An 18,962-nucleotide genomic window follows, 5' to 3' on the forward strand; every position below is an offset into this window, starting at 1 on the left:
AGTGACATTCAAATAGCAAATACATGGATAATTATAGCAGATGGTTTTGGACTCATTTATAGAGCTGTGAGGAGATCAGGAGAGAAGTGGCTCTCAAAGAGATATGTTGAGACTTTTCTTGGATGTGGGAGGGATTCAGCAGCTTTGAGAGACAGAGGGTGCTCATTCCACCACATGGGGACAAAGCTGAGAAACTATCCATCCCTTGTCAACAACTGCTTGTCCTGAGTGGGATCACGGCAAGCCGGCACCTTATCTGGACAACAGGGCACAAGAGCAAAGGGGGAGGGGACACAACGAGAACGGGACACCAGTCTGTCAGTAGGCACCCCAAGCAGGGCTCAAACTCAAGACCCGCCACACTGTGGGCACTGGCTGAACCCACCATGCCACTATGGCCCCTTGCTGAGAAACTACAAGCTTTTAATTTTGGACCCGTGTGAGTAGGACCACCAAGCAACCAGAGGTAGAGAAGCACAGTACTGTTTCTGGACTGTAGAGAGTGATCAGGTCCTGTAGATATCGTGGAGCAGTTTAATACAAGAAATGTTTTTTCAAACTGGCACATCACCTGACACTCAAATATTTTTCAATAATATTTTGTTTTCTGAATGACATTGTGTCTCTCATGCCTTGGATGTTGCAAGAAGTTTTAGCCATCTTTAGAAATGTAGGTATGGTTGGTGGCATATTTCTTTAAATTCCTGCATATCAACTTTTTTTAACATTAAACATGTTTATTCTTTTGTTTGACACTTTTCTCCAAAGTGACTTAGAGTGTAAGGTTTTTACACTAACCCACTCATACACTGATTTACCCATTTAAACAGCGAGGTAATTTTAACTCTTTCAGTTCATGGTAAATGCCTTAATCAAGGGTATTACAGCAGGAGGTGGGATTCAAACCTGGGTCCTTTATATTGGCAGGATACTACCTGTTGTATTCTGACACTGATGAACACAAGGTGCTGTATTTCTGGTCTGAAACTGGTCTGAAGACAGCAGTAGGGGAGACATTCTTCGCTGTCTTGAGAGGTGACGTCCTTGGAGGAGGTTCCAGTATTCTCAGAGCCCTCTGAATCTATAGATGGTAATTTACCAGATAAGAGCTGGGTCCTTACTGTGGGGCTGACATTATCTCACGAGGTGTCATCAAAGCACAAAAGTGTTGCATCTAAGAGCAATAGACCCCTGAGATAACAGTCATAAGGTGGGGGGGATTCTCACCCTGTTTTACTGCTGCCCACAGAGAAACATATTCAAGGCCCCATTAATCTGTCTTTAAAAAAGAAGGCTGAATTGACAGTGAAAAGAAAGAGCTCCACATGCAAGGAGCGGTATGCGGATGCTGAATTTTCACCATGGCAACAAAACAATTCCCTGCATCGTTATTTTTTCTATTAACATGTACACTTCCAGCCTGTGGATTTCCAGTGTAATCTGGCACATCACGCAGACCAGTAAATGCAATTTCACCTAATCGTGCGTAATCCTCTTTGTGGCATTCTGTGTTCGCAGCTGCGTAGGACATTGTGGTGTAGATCGAACCCGCAGATTAATTCTTCCTTCAACGCAACTGTGGCTTGTCTCGGCCCATCTTGCAGGGACAGGCCAGTCTGGAATATTACACGTTCGATACTCGATACTGATGGCTTGGGCTCTGGAGCCAAGCTCTGGCAACATGTCTCCTCTTCTCCTCCGTGGCCTGCAGGTTGGGGAAGGTGAGCTCCTGCTGGAATGAGCCACACCAAGGAGCGTAGGAAGATGGGAGCAAACTAGACTCGCCTGGAAGGCTGCTTATGGGGAAATGAAAACTAAGAGAGTGGAGACCAAGAATGGAGACTAAGAGAGTGTGAAACTTCAGAGAACTGAAGACAGTGGGAGAAAATAGGGGTTTCAACATCTGTATGGGGACGTCTGAGTGCCGCGTTTGAACTCGGGGTCAGGAAAAGAGACATAAACAGACATCCTTTTTAGGGGCTGAGAGACAGGCAGGAGATGAGGAGGCAAGGATGAAAAAAATGTGTGTGTTGTGTGTGTATGTGTGTGTGTGTGGTGTGTGTGTACCTCCATCCAAGGACAATTATGGTAAAACTGGCTTTAACTATATTCTCCTTGGTCTTCAAAATTCCATTGCACATTCCTCAAGTCTCAATTTTTACTATTAAAATTAAAACTTTTCTGATTATTGATTTGCACTTTTTAAAACAAACAATCTTTATAAATCAATTTATACAGCAGGGTAATTTCTGTATCAGTTTAGGTTATGTACCTTGATCAAGGGCACTACAGTGTCATGGTAGGTTCTGGAAGGAAGCGGCAGACCCAAGTGCAGAGTGGGATTCGTGGTTTATTCAGGGAAATCCAAAGCAGAGGTCAAGGGACAGGCAATCAGTCTTTGAGGTGTGAACGTCGGTACAAGGAGAATCCAAAAGGCAAGATAGGTACGCAGGCAAAAGGTCGATGATCATTGGAAGGTACAGAAACGTAGGAGCAAGGGATGGGATCGGGGAAGGTGACAGGAAACAGAAAGGTGTGGAGCAAAAGGCTAAGAGATCGCTAACAACAAGGCTGAACAAGGTTCCGCATCAGCTGGCGGTTTGACACAGCCTTTTATGCCCCAGTCTGTGCCGCATCCTAGGTGTTCCGCATTGGCTCAATGGTGTGGGCGTGATATACAGCAGGAGATGGGATTCATACCATACCTCCAAGTCCAATGGCTCTAACCACTACTCCACCTGCTGGCCAATTCTCTGCACTTAAAAGCCGCTCCTGTCCTTCCCCTGTCCACTTTGACTGTCTCTGACCCTGCTGTCCAACTATAACCCTGATCCGTCCCCATCCCCTAGTGCCAAGTCCTCCAGGATGAACTCAAAACCACAATGCTAAAATTTGGTCGAGGCTGCTCTGTTTCTGCTCATATTTCAGACCCTTTCTATGGTGCTTTTGGGTTTTGTTTTCTTTCTTTTTCCCACATGTGGGAGTGGAAAAAGAGCTCATTCAGCTGGTGGATGTGTTAAACCCGGTCTTCAATCTGGGAGAACAAAGTGAAGGAACAGGAACTGGTCTCTTCCTGGGCTTGACCCTGACTTTCTTTCGTGTGCTCAGACAGTGACACTCTTTTATTTCCGCTCCGAAATAGCTCTGGAGCAGATGCGAACACTAACATTCTGACACCTCTTTCCATATCAGCTTGGGAGATGAAGAAGGTGAGCTTCAGCAGGACCCATCCAGCATTCACGTGAGGGCTGCCGGTGCTGAGACCTTGAAATCCACAGATGTTTGCTGCAGAGGGGTGAGTGATAGCACATCTGTCCATCAGTCACCTTGTTTCCAGACCCCTGAGTGCTTCTGCTGGACAGCTGTGTTATCTCCTCCTCCTCCTCCTGGGGACACATATCTGACAGGATTCCCCTACGCTCCGTCTGCCTTTCTTGTACCACAGCTGCAAGGCGTTGCCTGAGCAAAGAGGGGGAAGTAATGTCCCACGAGAGTTGGTCCCGCGAGAGTTGGTCCCATGGGACCCTGCAGCCAGGAATCCCTCAGAAGAGGAACCCGTGGAACTATCTCTGCAGCGATGAGTGGATCTGCTTAGTCTCCTGCTGAACATTTTCCACAGGGGCGAAGAGATGGAGATTGATGTAGAGGAAGTTGCTGAAACCATCAGTTATTTTGACCAGTGTGGAGCTCCCAGTGCTGGAATGGCAGGATGGAGGTTCCCATCCAATGTCTTGCTGAATTCCCATCCACTGGTTGGCATGGTGATGTAGCAGCTAGACGGTGTGATTGCACTTGGGTTTAATCCCCACTCACCGTGTGAGGAATTTACATGTTCGCCCAGTGATTGTGTGGGTTTCCTCCCATAGTCCAACAACATGCATTTCAGGTGAATTAGCAACTCTAGTTTGCCCTTTGTGTGTGTGTGTGTGTGTGTGTGTGTGTGTGTGTGTGTGTGTGTGTGTGTGTGTGCGTGTGTGTGCATGTGCGCATGCTACACTGCCGTACTGTACAGATGTGTGACTGACTGTAGGCAATTCACTATAGTGTATCTGACATTGTACTTGACCTTGGATAAAGGTGTAACTTAAATACTAATTAATAATCACTGTACGTCACTTTGGAGAAAAGCATGTGCTAAAAACATAAGTGTGCAGAATGCTTCCAATGAGTCTCCAGCTTCTAGTTACCATACATTACACTCCAGATGTCCAGAACATCTGTACACCAATTTTAGATACAGTCGAGTTAAACATATTCTAAGGTACAAGCATTTTGCACATTACAGTTTTCCCTGAGGAGCATTCGGTTTCCGAGAGCACAGGGGTACAATTGTCTTCACTTAACAGCATTTATAGATTAACAAAACATTTCTTCATGTTTGTTTGCTCATATTTTCTGTGTAATCTGATGTGGTGGAAGGAGTTTCCTCTCCCACTCAGCTATTGGATTATTAACTCCTCCTTCACAAATTTATTTTCTAAAATTTGTTAGCTGCAGAGAGAACGCAAACTGTGTTCACCCTCCAAGCTGTAAGGAAAAGAGCCCTGAAGCAGAACAGGAGTGTGGGCCCACCTTAATTCAGCTCCCTTCCACAGCATTTACAGCTCTTGTCTTGTGTTCTTGAGTAGCAGTGATCAGTCACAATATGAGGAAAGTTGCACATGTTACTGGATGAACCGGTCACCAGTAACCTTTTAATAGGAGTTTTTGGAGATGACATCTTTATTTTCAGTAATTTTAATTTCCTGTTATTTTAATGTGGGTCAAAGCTAAAATTAAGATATAAAGTCCTACAAAGTATTTTTTAATCTTAGCTATGTCTGAGATTTTTACATGACTTAACCTATCAATAAATCAACGGACATCTGTATTATTAAGCTTTTATTGACTGTGGCTTAGTTGTTAAAGTGACTTTGGATTTTTCAAACAAGCCGAATTATGACTGTCACGCCCTCCACCTCGGTGCAACGAGGAACACCTGCAGCAGATCAGGGGATGAGTGTATAAAAGGAAAGCGCGGAGCGCACACAACTGCGGAACCTTGTTCAGCTTTGTTACTCACTTGTGTTTCTTGCCTTAGCTTTCCTGACTTCCCCGATTCCTCCTCCTCCTCCTCCTCCTCCTCCTCCTCCGCCTCACCCTCACCTTCTTCCTTGTTTCTCTGTGCCCACTCCTATATCTCCATGATTTCCTGGTTTACCACAACTTCTCGCCCATTTATTGGATTACGATTCTCGGATTCTCCCTTCGGATTTCGTTTGCCCTTCAGTGACCATTTGCCTGTTTATTCGACTATGTCTTTTGGATTATGCCTTGAGAAACCTTCCTGTGCTCCGCACTTGGGTCCGGTGTTTCCGCTCTGGGGGGACACCATGACAATGACCAGATTTCCCTTTCCCAAGTGTGTTAGTAAAATGAGGAGCCAGTGCACTCATTCATTAACAGCATACACTACTGCCTCACTGTCACAAAGAGCACATATACTGTATGTACTATTACTGTATTTGCATGTACCTGTGCAACGCAGACATACCTTTCTGGCATTTCCTAAACTATAAGCCTTGTCTTTAAAATCTGCTGTCTGCATACAAACTATTTGAAACAGATATGTGCAAAGACAGCAAATTTACATGTCCTTAATGTCTTAAGATGTTTGGTTTTCCAGTGATGGAGAGCAGATGTTTCCTTTTGTAGATCAGCAATAAAGACAGAGAGTGAGGAGCATATGTGCGTTCAACAGCGTGGCACAATAAAACTCACCAGTGCAGTGTATGGGGCCAGAGAGGATGGCAGCATGAGTGCACGTCTTTACATCAACCGCGATTGCTTGTACACAAGCCCAGACGCCACGGATGCTCTCCTGGCTCATTAGATAATCGCTGCACATGTTTCTTTAGTATTTCATCTGTTAAAGTTAGCCCCTTTGCATGTTCTTGCTTTTGTATTTATGAACCATAAAGGATTTTGACTGTGCACTTTAATGCAATTAGAGTGTTCTTTTAAAATACCACATAAAAGGTTTAACAGAGCACTGAGATTTAAATATAAGGAGGAAGGGAAGGGATGCTGTGCTGCAGTGTAAGATTATTATCCTTTTAATGCTAAGATAATAAATAGGTGGGGTGGGGTGGGGGAGGGGCACCTCCTTTCAGCCTCTGCCCTGCGTATTCAGTCATCCTGACTTGGTCTCTGTTGAATAATGCGCCCTCACGATTCCCTGCAATGACATTCCAGAATCACAGATGTGGCATCACATGGCACCGACGGAGAGACAGTATTATTGTACCTCGTAGCATAAGCAGATGAATCACTTCAGGTGTTGTCGGGGGAACGAAAATTCCAGGAAACAGGCCTTATTTCAGACCCAACATTGCAAGCTCCAAAGAATCACTTGTGTTATAATATATGTTACATAATCTCCTTTTCCTGTTAATTTTTCTAAGAATTGCATAAACAGACCTTGGTAAGTTTACTATACAATGAATGGAAAAAAAAATTTAAATGGGCTGCTTTGAGCTTTCTTAGAAACACAATGGTGACATTTTATCAAGGGTACAGACAAAAAAGAGGAAACCAGGTATCACATTAATTTCTAAACAGGTTAACTTTATTACTTCTGTAATAACAGTGATGTCTGCAGATTCCTAGAAACATCACACCAGCGCTATAAATGATAAATAAGATTGGTATAACTCTGGAAAAAAGTTATTATAATTCTTCTTTTAATTAATTTTTCCATTTTAATTAATATGAAATACCAACTTAAACAGGTAAAAAGCTAATAATAATAATAATAATAATAATAATAAGAAGAAGAAGAACCAATAAGCAGTCAGTTATGCATCTGGGTGATTTACCTTTATACAGCAGGTGTGCACACTATGGCCAATAAATATTACTCTTCTAGAATTTATTACAGTTTTTAATTTTAATTAATTTGACTGCCAGACAGTAGCACAGCGTTTGCTGGTGTTGCTGATGAGCCTACAGTCCTGCAATACCAGTGTCAAGGTAAATATTGTTCTGCGAAACAGTGTTTACAATGCTGCGGTAACTGGAGAAGGTGTGAACTCTTGCTGAACCGCTGTGGCATTGTTTAAGCTCAATTAATTGGCTTGCACTTGCACTTTCTGATATCGTAATTGCTGTGCCCTCATTGGTGGCAATGACACTCAGTAGTATCTCCCTTCGTAGAGAGATCACAACTTATGGAAGGATAGCAGAACAGATGTCACTCATGCAAAACTGAGCTCTCCTGAACCTGCAGATCTCATGTGACTTGCTGTGGAGCTGCGGCGCTTAAGCAGCAAGAATAAAAAACGCGCTATAATAAGGACCAAACTGGTGCTTCGCGTAGCCAGCTGCTTAGAGGGAATATCTCTTTATGAGACAGCTGTCTGCCAATTACTCAACTCAATCTTCCACCTGATTAAGTCTGACAGCTAAGCCTCCCATACACTCAAAAACGCCGTGGCATTGGGCCATGTTTGCCTTGGGTCCAAGTGAACACAGGGATAGGTTGAGTATGGAGGGGGAGTAATAAACAAACCTGTTCTCATCTCCCCCATGTGTCCCTCGGCCACATTGAACATCCTGGAGCTTTAACTACAGAGGATAAAGGATTTATTCAGGTTGCAGCTGTTGATCACACAGCTTCCTCCATGGTGATGCATCCTCTCCACCTTCTGCGGCTCTATTCTCACACACACAGTGGTAGATACTAACCAGGTATTACATGATGGGTTGGTTTAGGTTACTTGAAACATTCTTTAAATAGGCAGTGCTTATACAGATGTTTTAATATTGTTCACTTTACTGTTATACAGCCGTTTGGATGTCCTTGCTTTAACAGCTTTGCACAGTTGACAAATTACTGCCTACCTTCCGTTCTGGACATACGTGACCATAAAGTGGTTTCCAGGTGGGGTTGTAATCAGTGTGTGAGCTCCCTGAGGAATCACTGCTCAGTGCCTCCACACTCCTCCAGGTCTGCAGCATAATAAATTCCCATTTTTTCCAATTCCATCCCAAGTTCTCCCCAAAATCACCCTAAATGAAACCAAAATGAAAATGAAGAACTAAGGTAACACAAGCAAATTTTCTAGGTTTACTTCATCACTATTTGTTCCCAGAAACTAATTTTTTCAAAACATCACCTCTGCAAACCATTTTTGAATCTAGCTTGTTTCCATGAGGCTTGGAGTGTATGCAATTGTTGCAACAAATGTTAGCCTGTATATAAAAAGCTTCCAAGACGGTGTGGTGGTGCAGCGGGTTTGGTCTGTGCCTGTTCTCTGGTGGGTCTGGGGTTTGAGTCCTACGTGAGGTGCCCTGCAACGGACTGCTGTCCCATCCTGGGTGTGTCACCTACCCCTCCGGCCTTGCACCCTGTGTTGCTGGGTTAGGCTCCGGCTCTCCGCGACCCCATATGGGACAAGCGGTTTCAGATGGTGTGTGTGTGTGTGTGTGTGTGTGTGTGTGTGTGAGTGTGTGTGTGTGTGTGTGTGTGTTGTAAATGGCTTTGATCATATGATGATTCAGGCTTCCAATATCTGTTATGGGACAGCAAAGATGCAGTCTGTAGGAGACTGTTATTTACTGAGATGCCTATGAGGTCGTTTGACCTGATGACAATGAAGAAGAGCTGTATTTAACAACATAACAAAATGACATAATACTCAAGTGTTCCTGGTTCTCTTACATCTCATTTCTTAACACTCTTAAGTGTGTTTCCTTTCCTCTACAGCATTCAATTAATCACCTTGGACAAGGGTCCCCAGGCAAGACGCCCACTCCATTTGTGGGCCCACCCCTGTGGGAAGGTCCCAGCCTCCAGAACTTCCCAACAAACCTCCCCTTTGCAGTATCAAGGTCAGATCCTCTAGTTATTAATATTCAAAATTACAATTGTTCTACTGGGAACTAATTCCTCTAATCATTTACACTAAATGGAAATCTGTCGTGTCTTTTTTTCCTGATGCTGTGAAGGACCTGCATATATTTAACAAAAACGGATCATGAAAAATTTAACAAGCCACTAGCAGAGGGAGAATGACAGTTCACCAAATTAAATTAAATAATATAGAAGAATTAAACATCCTACACTGTAAGTGAGAATCTTGTTTAAATTTAAAGTTAAATCAAGGCACAGAGATGATTTGAACATTTGGATATGTCCTTAGGCATGGATATCTACTAAGTATCAACTACTGCTGTAGTATCCTTAGTCAAAGTACTACAGTGTAGATGGGCAAATCATTGTTCTCTAACATTACACACTGTCTGAAACCGCTCGTCACAAGTGGGGTCTCGGCGAGCCGTAGCCTGACCCAGCAACACAGGGCGCGAGGCTGGAGGGGGAGGGGACACGCCCAGGAAGGGATGCCATATCAATACAACTTACTTTAGCCAAAGAAGTCACATGAATGAAAATGCAAAATGCAAATAACCCATATTAACAAAATCTGTTTTGTCATTGTCCGACTGCCGATACACTGCTACGGACTGGTGCCCACCTAGGGTGTTCCTTGCATAAGCTTCTGGGATAGGCTCCGGATCACTGGACTCTGCACTGGACAAGTGGTGCATGAAAATGGACAGATGGATAAAGTTGTAAATTGCATTTTTAAAATTTATTACAACTTTTTCTGAGATTTTTACTAAACCTAAGATGTTAATAAATGGAGGGTCACCTGTATTGTGTAGCTGACATTGACTATGACTTAGTGGTAAAAATGATGTCAGAGTTACAAACAAACTGAGTAATGAATAGAGTTCCCAATTGTGTTTTTAAGTTGAGACAAAGCATACAGAAATATTCCTTTAATTCTGTCTGAAGATGTTCTCACAGAGTTATGCTCAGCACACATCAGAGACAGAGGACTGCTGCAGGAATTACAAGAAATAAACCACTAATTGTGCAACATTTACAAAGCTCTTGTTTGCAATGATCAGATGATTTTTGTCAGCAGTGCTGCACTTGGTCTCCTGAGCATCTGTCAAACGCATTTGCTTACACTGTGGTATCCTGAGGATTGTCACTGTGTAAGACTTTTGCCTGTTTCCTTCCCGCAGTAAACATCCTTTCTGTTGCATGCAGATTATGTTCTATTTGTCTTTTAGAAGAATTAATAAGAAGGCAGCGATCACATTGGGCAGTGATGAACGTGAAGAACATGTTGAAGAGCATTCTTAATCTTGTCCTTAATAAAGTAAATGTAAGTGTTTGCTCTTTTTGTGGCCCTTTGTGAGATCCTGTCTTTTTCATCCACCACTGTCCGAGGGCTTGACCTGTACCTGTCTCTGTACCTTCATTATTATACAGTATTTCATCTGCACAGGACTGGAAATTGGATATCGGATATAATATATCAGATATTGGAATGACCAGACAGTCCAGTACTTCGCAATAGTTTTATATATTTCCCACAATTGAAAAAAACAAAAAAAAATCTTAAAAACTATTTCTTAATCTGTATGTTCCTGTGTATTCTAAGGTAATGCACAAATTGTATTTTCTATGAGATGTACATCACTTTAGAGAAAAACATCTGCTAAATGAATAAATGTAAATGTAATGTGGTAAATAAAACCCAAATTGCCAAAAAAATTCTTAATTTAAATATTTAAACTGCTTTTAGGTGCAAATTGTTTGGAGTTTTCCAAATATTTAAAAGAATATTTCTTTGAATCTGCAGAATTGAAAGGAATCGTATTCTTGAACATCAAGGTTAAGGTGTTAAATTGTTACTTTCTAGAATGCCCAGGAGGGGTGGGCAACCACTGGCCCGTGGACCCCCAGAGGTTTTTTCTCCCTCAACCTTCAGCTTGGAGTTTTTGTTCCTTTCCCCGGTGGCCAGTAGGTATACTTAGAACTCCATAATAAGTTCTTCATTATGGTAGCCATTAGTCGCCTGTCTTCTTTGTTTGTATCTGTTTTTCTTGCTTTATGCCTGTATTAAAGCGCTCTGTGTCACTGTGTGAGAAGAGCGTGCTATAAAAATAAAAATAAAATAAAAATAAATAAATAAAATAAGGTGTTGTCATGTGGAACAGAGGACACAGAGGAGGCTGGACCCAAGTGCAGAATCGTTTATTTCGTATTAAGGGATCAGGCTTGTTTTTGTGGTTGGGGACAGGCGAATGGTCGGTCGATCAGCGGACAGAACAGAAGAAAGGAGCTGAAGTCATGGTCAAGGGACAAGACGAGCAGTCGTAACCAGGAAGAGGTGGAGCAAGACTAGGGGACGATGAGGAACAGGACTTGGGATAAGCAAAGCAAGGTAGGTTTGAGAGCATGGAGGGGACAGTTGCCTCAAGTGAGATTCCACAACCGGGAAGTGGTTGACTAGTGGTTTTTATAGCCAAGTGTTCCAATTGAAATAAGGTGCTTAACTGGGGCCAGGCTCTGCTGGATGAGGTGCTGGTGTGGTAGTGGTTCCCAATTGGGTGAAACTAAATTTGTTGCAAAAGTTATTTCAGTATTTCACGAGATTTGCAAGCATATAAATCTAAATGCTCAACGCAAAAATATTTCATCAAAAATTGTTAGAACTTTTTGACAATAAAACATTTACATATGGCAAGATTATTATTATGTATAAATGATTTTTTAAAAAGACATTTAATGCATTGGAATGAAGGGTGAATCTAGTTACTAGAACTTTCCACTATATCAAAAAAAAAATCGCATTAATTAAAATTTTGTGAGCTGTTTGTCAAATCCAGAGTCCTTGTAGTCCACAGTCTGTCCTAGACGGTTATTATGGGAGGCAGGGTATGCTTTGGAAGACACACCTGTCCATAGTAGTGTTACAGTATTCTGTCAATTAAAAGACAGATTTTGGAAATGGACTATTGTGAACATCTGCATTTTGTATCTTTATGTGATTCCTTCCAAGGCAACTTAAAATGTCTCTCAAATTTACAAAGGTATCCACTTAAACAATACGGTCATTTTTACTGTATCCGTTTAGGATGAGTACCTTGACCATGTTAGGATGAACATTATTATTATTATTATTATTATTATTATTATTATTATTATCTCTCTGTTTCTCACAGACACACACACACACACACACACACACACACACACACACACACACACACACACATATATTCAGACTCCATGCTCCAGTTTAATCCGTTGTGATGGTGTCTAGCCACACGTCACCATTCTGGGAACTCCCTCAGTCTGCCAATACAGAACAGTAACAGACGTCTGTAAGGAAATGAGGAGGCTGGGTTCGAGAGTTGTGCTGGTGGGATGGAGGGGTTAAAAACGTGGTGTCCTCAGGTATGTCCTTGACTGAGCTGTTTATTTCAAAAGGAGTAGGAATATTCCCAGGAGTTTTAGAGGGTTCCAGAATAGGAATATTCCCAAGAGTTTTAGAGGGTTCCAGAGAGTGGGAGGCAGGTGGTTGGTGTGTGTGTATCTGTGTGTGTGTGATGGACTGTTATTTTAAACCAACAGATTGATTCCCAGCCCTGCGTTATCTACACACAGGAGTGGACCCTGCAGGTGTCAAAGAGCACCAAGTAAAGCCACTTTATTTCCACCCGGTACTGCGGCCACCCCTCCCCCATGATGGGGGGAGGTTCCGGAGAATTGAATTGTCATGCAGGCGGCCCTTTGTCTTTCTGAGCTCAACTGACTCTTTCAGCCTCTTACTGGATTCTGTGAGAAAGAGGAAAATAACCCTCCAAATCAGCCAATATGACAAAAACATGCAAATACAAACAGAGTACAAATTGTAACGTGGCTCTATTTGAATGCATTTTGATTTTGACTGGGACCCTCATATCACATTTCTTAGGAAGCAAAAATGAATGTGTGTTGTTGTAATATGTAATTTATCTCATTCCTCACTTTGGAATGGTGCAGTACAGGCATGCTGAGTCCTGGCTGGCTAATAGCTTTGGCTTTATAAATAAAAAAGTACCTTTTTCCATCCAGGGCAGTCATTAGCAGGGGATTCGACTACAGTATTTACACTTTCCTGTAGTTTGAAGTGTTGCACTTCAGTTTCCCCAAGGCTCTCTTCCACCTGACTGCATGACACCTGCTTATGTACACTCTTTTCACAGGGTGTGAGGATCCTGCTGTGAAACCTCTACATCACGCTACAGGAAACATAAAAGGAAATGTAATGATGATGAAAAGTGAAAGAATGCGTTGAATGTTCTCCAGATAGCCAAGAACAGCGGTGCTGTTATTTTGGTTCTTAAGTGATGTCGACCATATATATGGAGTTGCTGCTGCTTGTCCTCTTCTTCTTCGTCCAGCTTTTCCCATAATCTCAAACTTTTCTAGAGAATCCAAATTATACCAGCCTCAGTCTCATCCAACGGCAGTTCTGGTTTAGTTTGAAACAACATCCAACTGTTTGTTCTCCTGGCTAACCATGGTGTTGTTAGAACTCTCCTCTAGCACAACAGTTTAAAGGAGTTTATATTTCTCTTGTCCTGCATCTTTGGTGCCCACCTTTCACATTCATACAGTGTTACCAGAAATTCCACTGACTGATCAATTCTTGTCTTCATTCTGGTAGACCTTTGAAGTCCTTTTCCAGATCTTTTCTTGCAGCTCTTACAAGTGATCGTCTTCAAGCAGCGATTAAAAAGTAGAAAATTATCTCCACAAACCATTCTCATTTTGCAATGCAGAACACCCTAAGCTATCAGAACCAGAACCAGACTTGTTTCCTGATGTGTCCAAAGTATGATATCATTCTGCAGACGAAAGTGCAACCAGGGATAAGGAGCCCTTTTCAATAGGATTGTCATGCCAACAGAGGACATGGGGGAGGTTGGACCCTAATGCAGGATTGTTTATTCAGAGTCAAGGGATCAGACGTGTTCTTGTTGTCAGGGACGGGTGAAGAGTCGGTCGACTGGTGGTCAGGGTGAGAGTGAAGATCCGTAGTCGAAGTCGGGAGGTGAGGCGAATGGTCAGGAGGCAGGGAACGAAGAACAGGATTCTAGGATGAAGGAGAACAGGACAGGGAATGCGGTGAGTATCGTTGGAGCAGGGGGGATTGTTGTCTCAATTAGATTCCTCAACTGAGAAGAGGCTGAGAGGTGTTTTTATAGCTGAGTGCTTCAATTAATGTTGGGTGCTTAATTGGAACCAGGTGCTGCTGGTTGAGGTGCAGGCATGGACGTGACTGACGTTCTCATGCACGCTACTAAACACTTTGCTGTGAAGAAGTCAAGAGTAACACATTTGTATACGAGAAGTACTGCATTTTGACATGTTTGACTTTTGACAATTTAAATGTATAAGAATGCTAAAAGTGCACCTGAAGGCCGAAAAAGTAGATAAAGCAATTTTGGACAACAAACATATTGCAGACCTGCTAATGGCAGCTAAGTGTGAACAGAGCCCAATAGCAGGGCTGCCAGCAAGACCTTTGCCAGCTGAAGGATGGGTTTCGTTCTCCAAGTTTATCCATTTAATAAGCAATCGCTGCTAAATAAAAATGATGAATTCCAAACAAACAAACAAACGGATGCAGCAGGAAGCAGGCATGAGCCAGGTGGACTCCGTATCCACAGTGACGCTGCTTGGCATGTGTAGCAGATAACGGCGGCCATAATTCATGGTAATGCAAGGCATACATCAAACTCGGGGAGGAGGGTGCTGGGACTGATGGCACATGACTCCGATCGCGCTGTCAGGGGCTGTTGCTCACAAAGAAGATTAAGACAGAAATGCAAATAGGCAAATGCTACATATACATTTCCAGTGTTCAAAACAAGGACAATAGGTGGTCCAGAGGTTGCCAGTTCTAATCAGCCTGCTGCAGGACCCTTGGCAGATGTCGGTGCACTGATTTTTTGAGTATGTAAATGAGTAACACTGTAAGCTATGCAAATCACTTTGGATAAATTTGTCTGCTAAGCAAAAAACATTATATTTTCCACAACTTCTGAGTAGGAGTTTTTCTCTTGTTTTATTTTTTATATATGTTGCAGTTCATTTATCAATTTTTCCTATAAAATAATAGACTTGAATGAATAGTGAATATTGTTTTGACAAAAATGCCCAAACTTCCACCCTCTGGCCAACGAAGACTCTACCTCGTGGCCCACTAAGCCCCTCCCTCTGCATCCAAACTGCAACTCTAGGTCTGCACAAACCCTTTCTTTTACTGAGAGAGACAGTTCTCGTTTTTTAATTCAACATCTTCGTATAGGTGAGTTACCTATACTCAACCAAACTCCTTTCCCTTTTCATATGTAAATAATCACCAGGGAAAGAAGCCCGGGTGACTGCCTTCCGCTAATGAGCATTGCCATCCCTTAATGATGAATTTTGGGAAGTTTATTGAATTCTTCCTCTCTGTAATTCATCAGTAGGGTATTTGAGGCCTTATTGTTTTGGTTTCTGGTGAATGAACCATAATCTATCTTTTGAAGCTGAAGTCATTTGAAGTTTAAACTGGCAGCCTCATTGAAGACGAGGCATCTCTGAAAAGACTTTATGAAGAAAAACTGAACTGAAACGACAAAAATTGGCATTTAGCTTGGCGCACCCAGTTCCACTTATGACTGGCTGGATTGGTGGAGATCACCGCTCTCGCTATTCACAACCATGAATAACTGTTATTCAGACTAATAAATCAATAGGTCAGCTAACCACTAGAGGATATTTTGAAAACTCTGAACTTTTTAGACCCCCAAGGGGATTTTTCCACCACATCAGTGACATCAGTGGTGTTTCTCAAGTGAATTGTGCCACTCTCATTAATTGTGCCATTGCTCTGTGGGGAAGGAATTTGACACAATATCAGCCTGCCGAGCCCCACTGATAAAAACTACAGTTATCAAGATCACATCTGACACCAAGACAGCGGGTCATCACCCAAGAATGATTAAATGCACTTTATCTCACTTAATGAGTTCTGCAAAGGTTAAACACATTAGCCAGACTAATTTACTTAATTTATTTACATTTCTGAAGCTCTCCAAAACCTCCAGGTGTCTTTGAGTCCCAAAGCTCAATAACAATGAGCTTTATAGTTTTTTTTTTTCTTATTCAGGGCAAATTTGTTGATAACCCACTGTCCATAGCTCTTAGCTGTTCTTGTTTTGGGGTCTAGCCACACAAACCTACTGCAAACCCCTTCCCTCTTTAACGAAAACTCTGCCCACCTTTATGAGAAGGATGAATTCCAGAATTAATGCAATCCACACCCTTGACTGTACTTTGGACAGTGTGTTATCAGTGAGGCTCACCAGCTTCGGAGGATATATTGGTAAAGCGGTAAGGGACAGGGAGGCACGGCCCTTGTCATGGTGCTTGGCAGTCAAGGCAACAAACGTTACCCGTCTGTCTCTCTTTGCGTTTCCTTTTCTGCACCTAATAAGTAAGAAATCACCTGGGACGAAGCTCCACAGCTCTAGACGTCACGCTGGGCTGAAAGGAAGCAGCTCGCTTCCTTTAACGAAAACTCGCCACTGAGTTCCTCTGTGAATTATTGGATATTCATCAGAACTGCAAACAGTGACTTGTTTTCTGCCACATTAATGCCCATCAGATGTTAAATAAACAACAGGGATACTAATAAAGTATTTTAAATAAAGTAGCAATGGCTTTCATTACAAATGCCTATTTTTATATGGAAATAAATGCCGCTTTAAATCTTTGTTGTAGAAGTTTGAACCCTTATACCCCTGTTCTTATGCCTCCACTGTGATTACACTCTGCAGGGGGTCAGAGCGAAAATCTGCTGCACTTCCATCCATTTGTTGCATTAGGAACTTCATATCTCTTTTATCTGCATCACCTCCTGTCTCTAGGTGCACTTTTGAACCTCCTCTCTCTAATTGCACCCTCCATCCCTTGATTTTCCTCAACCCCTAAAATACTGCACTACTGTTCCTTGCGTCTCCCCATCCCTGTTTGCTTGGTGCTCCCTGTGGTTTCCCCAAAAGCGACTGCAGAAGAGATCAGAACAACAGCAAGACTCTGGAGCTCCTGTCCCTTAATTGTGACTGGAGATCATAGGTGATGTATCTAAGGAAACACAGCAGTTACTGGACCCTGTGTCAGTGAAGCACAACTGCCTGTTGGGGGGATGCCTTCCGCCTCCTGTAATTGGAATATTTCACAGCCATTTGATCTCCTATTATTACTTCTGTCAGATTAAAGAAAGAGGTTACTGAGGTCACTTATTTCACCCTGTGGAAGTGAGGCTGGTTAATTTCTGCTGTTTTCTCAACTTTGCAGGGGACACTTGGTACACTCCGAAACAACATTCCTATTATACAGTTAACCAAAAAATACCACATGAACATTTGTTAAAAAATAAATCACTTACTGTAAATATATGAAGCAATTTTGAAGCATACAGCATACTTTTTTTGGAAACATGCAATTAGAAGGTATTGTCATATTCTCTGCAACCAGCCACCTTTCTCTCACTAAGATCATCATTCATTTTTCTCCCCTGTAGTAGTATATTGTTAGAAAGGAAACACATGAAAAGTAATGATTTAAATATTTTAAATTATTTTCCAGCATAAAAATGTAAACACATACAATTTTTAAACATTTTACTTTAAAACATTTCATTTCATTATAACAAGGTTACCATGATGTCAAAATAACATGTGAACCCATATGACACATTGGAATGATCAATTATTCATATAGCTGGACCTTCCTGCTGCCTATTACTCCAGTCCTATGAAGATGAACTGTATAAAGGAAGCTACACATGTTATTTACAGTGCTGTTTCAAAATATGTGAACCCTACAAAAAATGTAATTATTTCTGTAAAAATATTAAAATAAACGTATAAAATCTGAAATCTTAAAATACACTTACAAAATGAGTAAATGATTATGATTTACACACCTGACTCCACTTACCTACTTGGTTTACGTTTACGTTTACATTCATTCATTTAGCATGCATTTTCTCATAAGCGATGTACATCTCAGTAAGAATACAATTTGTGCATTACATTAAGAGAAAGGGACATGGCTGCAGACGTGATTCTTAAGTAAACCTAGTTTGTTACTTTCCACTTGATGCACCGATGTTCATCATTCGAGTAGGTGCATAAAACGCAGGATAGATTAATCCTGATAACTTCCTAAATTTCTTTTTTTATAATAAGGTACAGAAACCAATGACACTTGCGGTTCACTCATTTTTGCTTGTGCACTACTTCAGTGTTTGTACTACACACATCATTTTACATAATTTCATCTAAAGCAGGTGGAATTGGTCATTAAACACCTATTATGTCACATGAGAAAGACTGGTTATCATTAAATAACCATTCCATGGTAAAACTAAGGAACACAAGGGGTTCAGAACTTTCAAGCAGCACTGAATATTAAGCTGAAATTTAGCATTATAATATGTTGCTTTCTATGACATGAGACTGAGACAGGCAGGGTTCGAAAGGGTCCAAACAGCCAACCTGTTAGTGTATCAGTCACTGAAGCTATTCAGGGTAGGAAGAGAGCAGCATCAAATAAGTGACAGCATATGAAAAAGATAGGAAACTGCTTCACTAGAGAGGGGAAAAGAGGGACAGTGGCTGCACAAATAAAAAAAGACAAACAAAAAAAGTATGTCTAATAAAAGCCACAAAAACCAGGCTTGAGAGTCACCATGGAGCTGCACCAACACCTCTGTGACCAGTCAAAGTAAAAACTGCACACGGTAAAGTTTGCACAGCTGGTACTTATTGCTCGGCTGTCATTCAAAACACTGGTTATATCCAAGGCTAATGTGCAAACTTCGTAGATGGAATAATTAGCGCAAAACCTGGACCCCTGGACAGTGGAAAAATATGTTAATATTATAGTAATATTGTCATATGGCGAGATAAATAATCCTTTACTCTTTTATTTACATCCAGATGGGTCAATTTTTGGAGAAAGCCAAAGGGTGCCTAACACGGGCGCAGATCAATAAAGTTATGGGTAAAATCGAATA

Source organism: Scleropages formosus, chromosome 1, assembly GCF_900964775.1.
Source record: "Scleropages formosus chromosome 1, fSclFor1.1, whole genome shotgun sequence".
In the NCBI taxonomy this organism is placed as follows: domain Eukaryota; kingdom Metazoa; phylum Chordata; class Actinopteri; order Osteoglossiformes; family Osteoglossidae; genus Scleropages; species Scleropages formosus.